Raw genomic sequence first — 11348 nt, 5'->3', positions numbered from 1 at the left:
TTCCCAAAAATGTTCTTCCTGGTTAAATCCTAAGGGAAAGTGAAATAAATACCATAAAAGAAGCTCATTCAAGATGGAGGTCATTCCAGAGTCCAGTTGCCTGGGATTACAATGGTCCCTGATACATAATATCAGGCTCAACTATGGAATTTGTAAAATTTCAATCAATAAGCATTTTTTAATTTCCTTTCACAGTCCCATATGGTGTGTGACCTGGTTTGGTTTAGATACAATTCAAATATCTATCTCCCATGCTGTGTCCCATCTATAATTTTTATGTCTCAATCTTTTTTTTTTTTTTAATTTAGGGACAAAATATTGATCAGTACAACCAAGCTCTTCCCACCAAAACAGAAGAAGAGTTTCCATACTCTTGCCACACTCGCCATAGTTTAAGAAGGCGAGAAAGAGCCAACTAAAGCCACTTGTTTGAAAATTCAAGGAACTGGGGAGAAATGGGACCTCAGGCAAAGGGGAATGTGATCTACATGGGAAATCTCTGAAAGGACACCTGCTCCTCCATCGGTCATTGTCTCCAAGGCTCCTGGAGGTGCAGGCCCATGGGAGTGGCTTCTTATTGGAAAATGGGGCAAACAAGCATAGCACCAGCAGGGACAGAGGGCTCTGTCTGTGGGAAAAGGACAATCAGTGAACTTTCAAGCCCAGGGGGTGGGGCAAGGCTTACAATTTGAGCTAGATGTCTGGAAACTCAATATTGCCCAGAGTATCGATTACCTCACAGACTCAGATCCTTCCTGCTCAGAGGGCAGAAGTAGCTGGGCAGGTCTCTGACATGAAACTCTCTGTGCAGCTTTTAATTAACTCTAAGAAATGTGCATTACAGTCTCCTAGAAAGGGAGATTGTTTTACCTGGTAGAAGGACACAGGAGTCATCAAGATAGGAATTTGAGTATGACAAAAATATCAAGAGGTCCCATGTCTGCCTTGGCCCGAGGAATTAAACAACAGTGGGTTCACTCTTTAAATCATGCATTTGGGACCACTGCTCCCCACCAAATTTCTACTCAGGGCCTCTGTTCCAAAGAGAGTCGTAAGAACTTGGCTTGCCCTGCCTGCTGTTTTGATATCAAACATCGCTGGTATTCAAGCATCAAAAGGTAAGCAACCGTCTTGATTCTATACAGGTTGGTAATTCCAGATACATGGCTGTGTTACACAACCCTTCTTAACATCTGAGTGTAAACTCTCTCCATTCACTCTAAGGCTGCCAGTCGACAAACCCTCTCCAAGCCTTCATTCAGGTATTCTCCACCTACAGTTAGTACGGACCTACCAGTATGCTTGACACTATTCTAGGCTCTTGGGATACAAGTAGCCAAGACACGGTCACTACTTACAAGGGGTTTATTTTCTAGTAGAGAAAACAGATGTATGCATTAATAATAATAGCGGTTTCTTTAAAAATATATTTTTAAAATTTATTTTTGACAAATGAAAATTGGATATAAAGTGTACAATGTGGTTTTTTATATATGCACACTTTTATGAAATGATTACCACAATCAAACTAGTTAATGTGCCCATCATCACCTCCCATAGTTACCATTTGTGTGTGTGTGTGTGTAGTGAGAACACTTGAGATTTACTCTCTTAGCAAATTTCAAGTATATACTCGTAATGCATTAACTACAGTCATTATTCTGTAGGGTAGGTTTCCAGAATTTCATCTCATAAGTGAAAATTTGTACCCTTTGATCAACAGCTCCCCTTTTGCCCCACCCCCAGCCTCTGGTGACCACCTTTCTACTCTATTGTTATAAATTGGACTCTTTATTTTATTTTTTTTAGATTCCACATAAATTGGACTCTTTTTTTATTTTTTATTTTCAGATTCCACAAATAAGTGAGGTCTTGTGATATTTGTCTTTCTGTGTCTGGCTTATTTCACGCAGCGTAATGTCTTCCAGATTAACCCATGTTGTTGCAAATAGCAGGATTTCCTTCTTTTTGAAAGCTGAATAATATTCCATTGTGTATATGTAGCACATTTTTAAAAATCCATTTATCTGTCAACAGACACTTAGGTTGTTTTCACCTTATGAAATGATGTGCTGTTGATAAACATTGGGCTAAGTACTTGTAGTAGCTGGCCTCCAAGATGGCCCCAAATGATCCTCACCGTCTGGTGTTCATGTGCGTGGATAGTCCCCTTCTACACTGAGTAGGCCTGACATATATCACTAATAGGATTTGTAGAAAAAAATGGTGTGTGGCTTCTCAGGCTAGGCCATAAATTATATTGCTGCTTCCACTTTACTCTCTCTTGGACCAGTCACCCTAAGGAAATCAGCTGCCATGTATTAGGTTGGTGCAAAAGTACTTGTGTTTTAAAAGGTTAAAAATAATTGCAAAACCCACAATTACTTTTGCACCAACTTAATAGTAAAGACACTCAAGAAGCCCTGTGGAAAGGTCTACGTGGAGAAGAACTGAGGCCTCCCACCAATAACCACTGAGAAACTGAAACCTTTTGTCAATAGCCATGTGACTCAGCCATCTTGGAAGCAGAGCCTCCATTTTCAGACAAGCCTTCAGATTACTGCAACCTCATAAGAAACCTCAAGCCAGCACCACCCACCTAAGCCGTTCCCAAATTCCTGACCCACAGAAACTGTGTGAGAGTCTTTATTGTTGGTTTGAGCCACTAAATCTGGGATAATTTCTTCTGCAGCAATAGATAACTAATCCAGTGTTTTGTGTTCATTATCTATTGAATCCTTAGTATTTATTCTAGTCGTAGTATTTATTCTTGTCCCAAGGGTACAGATGGGGAAACCAGGATTTAGAGAGGTTTAAATAAGAAGCAAAGTCAGAGCTGAAATCTAAGTCTACTGGACTTCAAAGCCTGTGTTCTTACCTCTGTACAATAGTGTTTTGGGTGCAAATGTAGACATCTACAGGTAACAGAAGGTCACAGTGGAAGAAGTAGTGAGTTCTACCTGCATAGTCAGGAATTAGACATGAGGAACAGGCAAGCAAGACTTGTTAGAAGATGGACGACTTGTAATGGAAATGAAGGATGAGGAGACGTATACCAGGTGGGAAGCGGGGAGAGGCACTCCAGAGGGAAGAGCATTAGCAGAGGCATGGAAGCTCAAACAGCCTGGGGTGTTCAGAACTTGCCTAGAGCTTCTAGATCTAGAAGAATCAGGCTTTGTAGCTGGTTCCCCAGGACAGAGTCTTGTTCTGCAAGATCCACTCTTGCAGTCGCAGGACCCCCCAAATCACTGGAACTGGTGCCTTTTCCACAAAATGCTGCCTCAGCCCCTGCTTTTGATTAACTCAAATCCTCTTTTTAACTCAGATCCCCATTTTTTCCCTCTCAATCACTTCTCTTTTACAGACCTAGCTCCCTGGTATGTCTGAAACAAATACCATTTCTTCCTGGCAGGCAATGCTTGCTCCTCACAAAATTGTAGTTATGACATTTACATTTGCATTCATAACATATCTCTGTCTGCTGCAAAATATCACATGAACCTTACTTCCTTCTTTATCAGGGTTACTAGAATGACAAATCAAGGAGACTTAGGGGACGAAGTATATTGGGTTTCAGAAAGGCATGTATCTTTTCTGTGGTAGCCATCTGGATACATCGGCAGATTACACATTAGAGAAGCACATTACCAGAGATGAGTAGCTGGTTCAATAACCACACCCAAAGGATACTGACCACAGGTTGGTGTCAAGTTCTAGAAGACGATCTATGTTGGTGTTACCGATGGCTCTACCCTCAGCCCACTCCCAGGCAACACCTTTTAAATCAGTAACATTCATGAAGATATAGAAGGCAGGTTTATCAAATTTCCTAGTGGCTGAAACAGGACAGTTAGTAAATAGGTGGGATGCCAGAAATGAAAACTGCATGCCTCTCCAAAGGCTAGCATAGGTCAAATCTACCAAGATGAATTTCACCGGAAATGAAAGTTCCTTTACTTAAGTTCTAAAAGTCATTGCACAAATACACAATGGAGATTTCTGACTCAGAGATAACTGTAAGAGAGAGAAAAATCAAAGGGTTGTGGCCAATGGTGAGTTAAATAGGAGCAAAGACACAGCCTGCACTAATCTGGCTTTCTGTTGAGGGGGGACGAGGAGGAGGGGAACTTTGAAGGTTTACTGCTGAGATTCTACAGCCCCCCACCCCCACCCCACCACCCTAGGGCTGTATTTAGTAACTCACACTCTACTCCATTAAATGTGTTTGGGTTCCCAGCGCCTACCCACCCCCTCCCCCCAGACTGAGCCAGGGAGCCCTTAGAAGGTAATGAGAATGCTGAGAGCTTGGAGTCTGGGAAGAGCTTGGAAACTAAAGCTTTCTGAGCCTCTCCCCGGGGCCCTATCCCTGCTGATAAGGATGAGAGTGAAGTTGGCTGACAAGTGATTGGAAACAGGAGTTCCCAAACCCTTTAACCCTTCCCTAGCCTGCCCGTTGCTCTAAAGGGTAAGGCCCTTCTCGTGGCTTCCTGCTAATCTGTACCCGAGTCCTCTGACTCCTCATCAACTTTTCATTTTCCTCTCGCTTTGTCCTGACAGGTCATTGAATGCTGTCCATCTACCTGGAAAACAGTTACTACCACCACCAAACGCTAAGGTGCAGCCCCTCCACCTCAGGCCAACTGACAAGTCAGCCAGGGAGACCAGGGAATTCATTCCCCTGGTCCAGGCTCCCACCCAAGCATGCTTAGCCACTACACCTCTGCCCGTTCAGGGCCACTGTTCACAGCAGGACCCAACCAGCTGAATGTCAGTGCTATTTGGTGTTTGGGGGTTCTGGGTGCAGAGACCCCAGACCCAGGCCCAGGCACCTACTCCCAGAGCCATTCTCTGCTGCCATTCTCTGTCTGGCTGTGGAGCTCTATGGTGAACTTTGGAGGTCACCCCTGAACCAGACCTGGCTTTACTGAGTTATCCCAGAGGCCCTAAACCCACCTAGGTATTGCCTGATGCATGGACAGGCTTCCTATTAGAACAGAAAACTAGGGGGTCTGCCTCTGGTAGTGGCCAGCAAGGTTGAAGTTTAGAGGGAAGCTGCCGGCTTACCCAGGGGAGGGGCATTAAGGAGAAGCCAGGCTTAGGGCCACAGTAATTAAGTGTAAATTAGCTTCCTTCAGTAGAATGAAATTCAGATAAACTGCCATTATCATGCAAATCAGCCTTGTACCTAAAAGCCTTTACCCAAACAGGCAATTTAATTAAATCCCTAATCTCCTTTGGCCTGTTCTGACCCTTTCCCTAAAGCTCCCCCACCCCCACCCCACCCCCACCCACCCCCCCTACACACATACTGACTTGGGAACTTCAAGATTCTATTTAAAACACTGAACCTGTAAGCACACAAAACATACCCAAAAATAGTGGGTCTGGGTCTGGGCCCTCTTTCAAGGTCTGGTTGCTGTGTCTTATAGTGTTAGCTCCCTGAAGCCCAGATAGTCATGATTGAAGGGCTGGGTGCTGATGGCAAGGGTGAGCGTGAGGGTGGTGATACTGGCAAGGGCAATGCCAACAGTGAAGTGATGGGGGTGGGCTTGGCCATGAAGAGGCTTCACAAACTCCTGCTCATCCCGGAGGCTGATGCCCATTTAGGATCCTCCCCGTGCAATGAACAGTCTGCAATCTCACCACCCATAGAAAGCATGTGGCAGCCCTAACAGACTTGGACCTCAGGACCCTGGTGTTAAACCAGAAGAGGCAGGGATGGACAAATTGACCTGACCTGTCCGTGGATGTCCTCAGTTGTGAGGTTACACTGGCCACTGCTGTGAACCACAGAGCGATGCAAAGCCTGTTAGTGAGAACCAACTTCTCTGAGGCTGTAGGTACCAGAGCGATTAGGGAAAAGGAAGAATGGAATGGGGGTGGGAACAAGGCTGGGGAGAAAGGCCGGCCCAAGAGGCACTGACAGGACAAACCGGCAGTGCCTTCTGACATCTGCAAAATGCTTCAGAAGTTTGTGCCTTCAAGTAGGGAAATAAGGGGGGGGGGGATGAAGTATCAAATGCCACATATTATCTCTTCAATTTCAACCCTGTAAGGTAACTCTTAGTCTCTTCCTCCCACCCCCAGGGAGAAAACTAAGATGCAGGGTGGTGAAGTGACTTGCCCAATGTCACACAGCTCATGGGTGGCCTACCTTACTGAAAAGTCAATGCTCTTTCCGCTAAGCTGCAGATCAGTCACACAGATGATAATGTTGGAAGGGGGAATAACCACCTAATAATACTCAACGTGTCTGCCCTCGCTTCTGCAGCAAGAACATTTCCATCCTAAAACAATCCATTTCCTCTGAGGGAGAGCAGGAAGGTCTCAGCAAGGATAAGGGAATCAGCTCTCAGCCTGAAAGATGCAGCACAAGGGAGCTGGGTTTGTGGGGGGCTTTTGGGGGGGCAAACCCAGAAGAAGAAGAGCCCCAAAGAAGACTTTTCTTTTCAGGAAAGATGTATCAGGGCTGGGGGGGCGGGCAGGTGGAAGGGCATCTGTAAGTCATATAACAAACACCAGATCTCTCCATTTTATACCTCATTCCTTTGTTCTTTTGGTGGGGGCCCAAAGAGAAGGCATTTCTATTTGGAAAACTGAAACTCAAATCCCCCTGAACCCTGCACTTTTTCTGTTAATTGTATGGACTTCACCATGCCTGGAGAACGCATGGACCTTCTTCAGAGGAAGTTATATCTCTGGAAATAAGACTTTCTGGAGTCAGGAAACATCCCTGTTTCTTGCGGGATTCCCTATTTCCTTGTACTGTGGGTTTTCTTTGCAAAGAGGAGAAGCCCTTTAGGGAGGTTCCCATAAATCTTATGAATAAATGAGTGAAGCTGGGGCTGTTTGAGGCAGCATAATACCCCTCCTCCGGAGGAGCTCCCAAGCCCTTCCATTCTTTACTCTTTAGCAGGTTCAGTGCAGCCTGACAGTGACGGCCACGCTGCTCAGAAGCCAGGTGTTTCCAAAGGTCATCCACTTGGAATAATAGGTGCTGCTGTTTTGACCCCTGAAAGACAGTCCAGTCCTGAGGAAGTCTCCTTGGCTCTAGGGCTAATGTGGGTTGGGTAAGAAAGTAGGATTTTTGGACAAGGTCTCTTACAGAGTCCTTTGTCTCTCTTACAGCAAAGACAACAAAGAAGAATTTTAAAAGGCTGTCTTGGTCTCCAGAACCCCTCTGGAAGCAGATGGCATGTCAACAGGTTCCAGGGCAGACCCCAGAGGCCCCAGACCTGGGAGCCTTATTGGAATGCAATTACCCTAAGTGCTGGCTGTTAGGATGAAAAGGCAGGAATGCAATTATGGAAGGAGCATGCGGTGAGCTTTCATTGATTAACCTGTCCTGTCTGATTCCATTCCTCACTGGTGTGATTTTGGGGGCCCTGAGGCTTGCCCTATGCCCTTAGGTTATGAGAAAGAAAAAAAGCAAATGCCAAAAGCAGGGTAGGTGAGCATGAGGAGGGCCTGTGGAGCCCTGAAATTGCCTGGGAAATGTGCAAAATGAACAATGTGCATTTTATGGAAAGAGGCTCTATGCTCATCACATGTTTAGAGGACTCTGCAGCCCCCAAAGGGTTAAGAACCACTGGGTCAAAATAGTGAAAGATCAGAGGGGTGGTTAGAAAAGGACTTCCTCAGTTTTCAACTCTAAGTGGCCATGACCCATCTGGGTGCAATTCTTGGTCAACCACTTACCAGCAAGTTACTTAACCTCTCTCTCTGCCTCAGTTTCATCTATAAAATACCTACATCCTGGGGTTGATGAGAGAATTAAATGACATAAAGAATGCAAAGCTCTTAGCCCAACATGGAGCCCTTAGTAAGCTTTCAATGAATGGGAGCCATTTTCATTATGATTATCTAACACACATTCTCTTCTGAGTGGTCTTTTGACCCCAAATTCAGTCTAGATTCCATGGGAATCCCCTGACAAGACCTTCCTCCAAAATTGAGTGGAACCATGAGACCCAGGGCCTCCAGACATGGCTTTCTCAAACCCTCCCCAACAGGGCATGTCTCCCCTGGAAGACGCCAGGGTCTGGGCACATTGGGAGACAAGAGCTTCTGGAAGGAGGTCACATCAAGTATCTGGGTGATGCCAGGGCCATGGAGGGGTTGCCTGGGACTAAGCTGGAGCCATCACCAGCGCGCCTCATAGAGCAAAGTGTCTAGCAATTTTAGTCACCAAAGTCTTCCTGCCTGTTGGGATAATACAGCCACGTGCTTGGTTAAAATGGACTTCTCTACCCTACCAGGCCCTAGACTGAGACTAGTCCAAGGTGCAGTATCTGCAGAACGTCTAGTGTGGGACTAAGAGAGGAAAATTCAAATCTCTCCTCTTTCCCTTTGTATTAAGCATGTCTTCTTATTTTCTGTATTTTTGATGCTTTGACATTGGGGGGCTTTACTGACATTGGAGGGTCTGCCAGTCCCGGGGTTAGCTAATTCCTACAGAGAGTAAAGGACTCACCTGCCAGTACAACTTTCATATGCAAACCAACCAATCCAGAGTCCATACCCCCAACCACCTCTTTTATCAGAGCTTGTACACCTGGAGTCTATCCTCCTGCCCTAATCCTCCCCAGGGCAGGGACCAGACAACTAGGGACAGCCCCTGTGCTCCAGAGCGAGCTACAATTATTTACACTAGCTCATCCTAACTCTGCTTAACCTGCCTCACTGGTCCCTCCTGTGGAAACCACAATAAAGGCTCTTGCCCATGTTTTTCCCTCATTCCCGCTGCCTCCTGGCTGGCTGTGGTGCTTCCGGGTGTGCCCCCCACCCCATGGTGTGGCCTGGCCTCTTCCCTTGGGATCTATAACAGACTATCTCATCAATGGCAATTGTCTCCTGATCTGTTGGCCTCACCATTCTTGAATAATAATAAAACCTGTATTTTAAAACACCCACTTTGCCCCCACAAATTACCCTGTCAGAGATCCTCAGAGATCTCTTCCATGAGGACCTACAGGCTGCCCCAGGCATCTCCCATCCCAGGCCCAATTGCTCGGGCCTCCTTCCTCCAGGCCACGCCTGCAGCCCCGGGTCCCTGTTCCTCCTCCCCATCTGGGGTCAGAAGTGGTGTGATCTCAACTTTAGCAGGAAATCCTAGAGGTGAGAGCCATGGAAGGATCTTTATTCCTGGGCTCCCAGGATAAAATATACTCAAAGAACAGAGAAAAGGAGCTGCTCCAGACCTTACACTCATTTAGGCATCAATCATTCATTTATTCATTAATCATTCATCCTTCCACCCATCAGTCATTCATCTGCTTATTTATTCATTCAATTTGTTTGTACCTCTTCCTTGCTTTGGTTGCCACAGATGTTGGTCCTCTGCAGCTTTGATCTGTCCCCTGTCTCTGTGGCAGCTGCACAGCAGCGGCCTTCTGATGTCACTTTGTCAGTTACCTGGCTGAGAGGATGGCTCTCTCAGAGGAGCCTGAGACAACCAAAGGAACAGTGCAGAGCTGTCCCCTGCCTGGAAGGCTCTTTCCATTGCAGGCTCTGTCCTTCTGGTCCGTGGGTCAGGGCTAAGGGTAGGGAGGGTCTCCTAGGCCAAGCAAGAATAATGGTTCTAGACATGCCTCACAGCTGCTTGAAAACTGCTGTTCTGCGCCTTCAGGGAAGCAAGGGCTATCGGAGGCTCTAAGACTCCAGGTCTGGCTAAGCAGCCTGGGCTCAGGACTCTGGGGGGTCCAGAGAACATGGTAGGGGGCAGCCTGGGACTAGAGCTTTAGAGGGCTAAGCTATTAGCCTCTTGACAGGTCTTCCAGCTTCCACCCACCCCGCCCCATTTCACCCCAGAAAGTCTATTCTCAGCCATCAACCAGAGATCTTTGTATGTAAGTCAGAGCATGTCCTACCTCTGCTCAAGTCCCTGCCTTCACTTCCCATTCACTCAGAGCAGAAGCCAGGGGCTGCAGCATCTGGCCCCACTCACCTCATCCTCACGCCCTCTTTTCGGGCTTCACTGGCCTCATCCTTCCTCAACTGGCCAGCCACACTCCTACCTTCGGGCTTTTGCCCTAAGTTTGTTCCTCTGGAATGCTCTTGATGCCTGGGACACTCTTGAAAGTGACTCACTTTCTCACCTCCTTCAAGTCTGCTCACTTAACACCTTCTCCATGAGCCTACCCTGACCCATCATATTGAAAACTGCAAAACACACTCACACTCACACACACACACACACACACACACACACACACACGCACGCACCCTACTCTTAACACCCCCCCTTTACTCCTTAGCATCTGTCACCTTCTATCATATCATATAATTTTCTTATTATTTCTACTGTTTATTGCCTATCTCTGCATGCTAGGGTCTAACATCTACGAGGGCAAGGGGTCTTTGTTTTCTTCACTGACGTATCCAATGGTGTACCCATGGATGCCTGGTCCATCACAGCAACTCAGTAAAACAATCCTTCAATGAAAAAAAAAATGAATGAATGACTGGGCTGTGGGAAACTCTGAGGGGGAAGCTTGTGAAGCCACCTGCTGTGGAGTTTGGGGTTTCCTAGGGTAGGGCTTAGAAAGCCCATAGTAGCCTCTCTCACCTATGCTGAGGAGGGAGGAGCCCAGAGAATTCCAGATGCCAGCCTTCTCAGGGAGGGAAGGTAGGCAGCAGCATTGGCGGGGACTGTGCTAACTCGAGATGCCAGCTCCGTGCCGCTCTGGGGCTGGCCGGCGCTCTGGATGTCATTAGCTGATTTGTTCTGCTCTGCAGAATGTACTTTTCGTATTTAAGCAGAAAAAACAGCTTTCGGTCCTCGTGCCCTTCCTTCTGTGAGCTGTAGCACATGGCCTGCTTATTATGAATTAATCCTCTAAAGAGCATGTTCATTATTCTAATTTAATTGTGCTTCGTTTCAGAAAATAACTAAACCCAGTGCGGAATAAACTCCAACGCTGATCGGTTTTCAAGAAGTTAACCTAAGACAAAATACTGCTAGAGGGCAGCAGCAATTTGGAATCATTAAAGGGTACCCATGTAAATAATAAAAACAAAACTAAAATGCAGAATTAAATTAAGGAATAGGAAATTAAATTTGTGAATCTGATCTGAAATTGAGGCCCTATATGCACAAGCTTACCCTGGCTTGGCTCTTTGCTCAGGAGTGCTGGGGTGGGAGGTTCTGCAGACGCTCCCAGGCCGGGGAAGTGGCGGGCAGGGAGAAGCTCAGAAGCCTCCCTTCGTGACTGACAGTGTGCCGCTCTGGGAAGAGAGCCGTGGGCTGGAGGGAAACAATGGGGGATTCCCTCCCACAGAGTCCCCTTGGAGGAAGATGAGAGCCACATTGTCACAGCTACATCTGGATGACTCCTGCTGAACCCTGG

At 46.6% G+C, this 11348-nt stretch overlaps 1 long non-coding RNA gene across 1 annotated transcript; it reads left to right on the top strand.

The window, feature by feature from the left end:
• Positions 1-958: 958 nt before the first annotated feature.
• LOC141571821 (uncharacterized) lies at positions 959-11038 on the top strand. The gene is made up of 3 exons (XR_012496878.2): positions 959-1118; positions 7129-7320; positions 10884-11038. It is a non-coding gene; the product is annotated as an uncharacterized LOC141571821 (long non-coding RNA).
• The last annotated feature ends 310 nt before the right edge of the window (positions 11039-11348 follow it).

This window comes from Rhinolophus sinicus, chromosome 2 (genome assembly GCF_057876585.1).
Source record: "Rhinolophus sinicus isolate RSI-liver-muscle chromosome 2, RSI-T2T, whole genome shotgun sequence".
Taxonomy (NCBI): domain Eukaryota; kingdom Metazoa; phylum Chordata; class Mammalia; order Chiroptera; family Rhinolophidae; genus Rhinolophus; species Rhinolophus sinicus.
The sequence above is the reverse complement of the archived record's forward strand: the minus strand, read 5'-3'. Positions and strand labels throughout refer to the sequence as shown.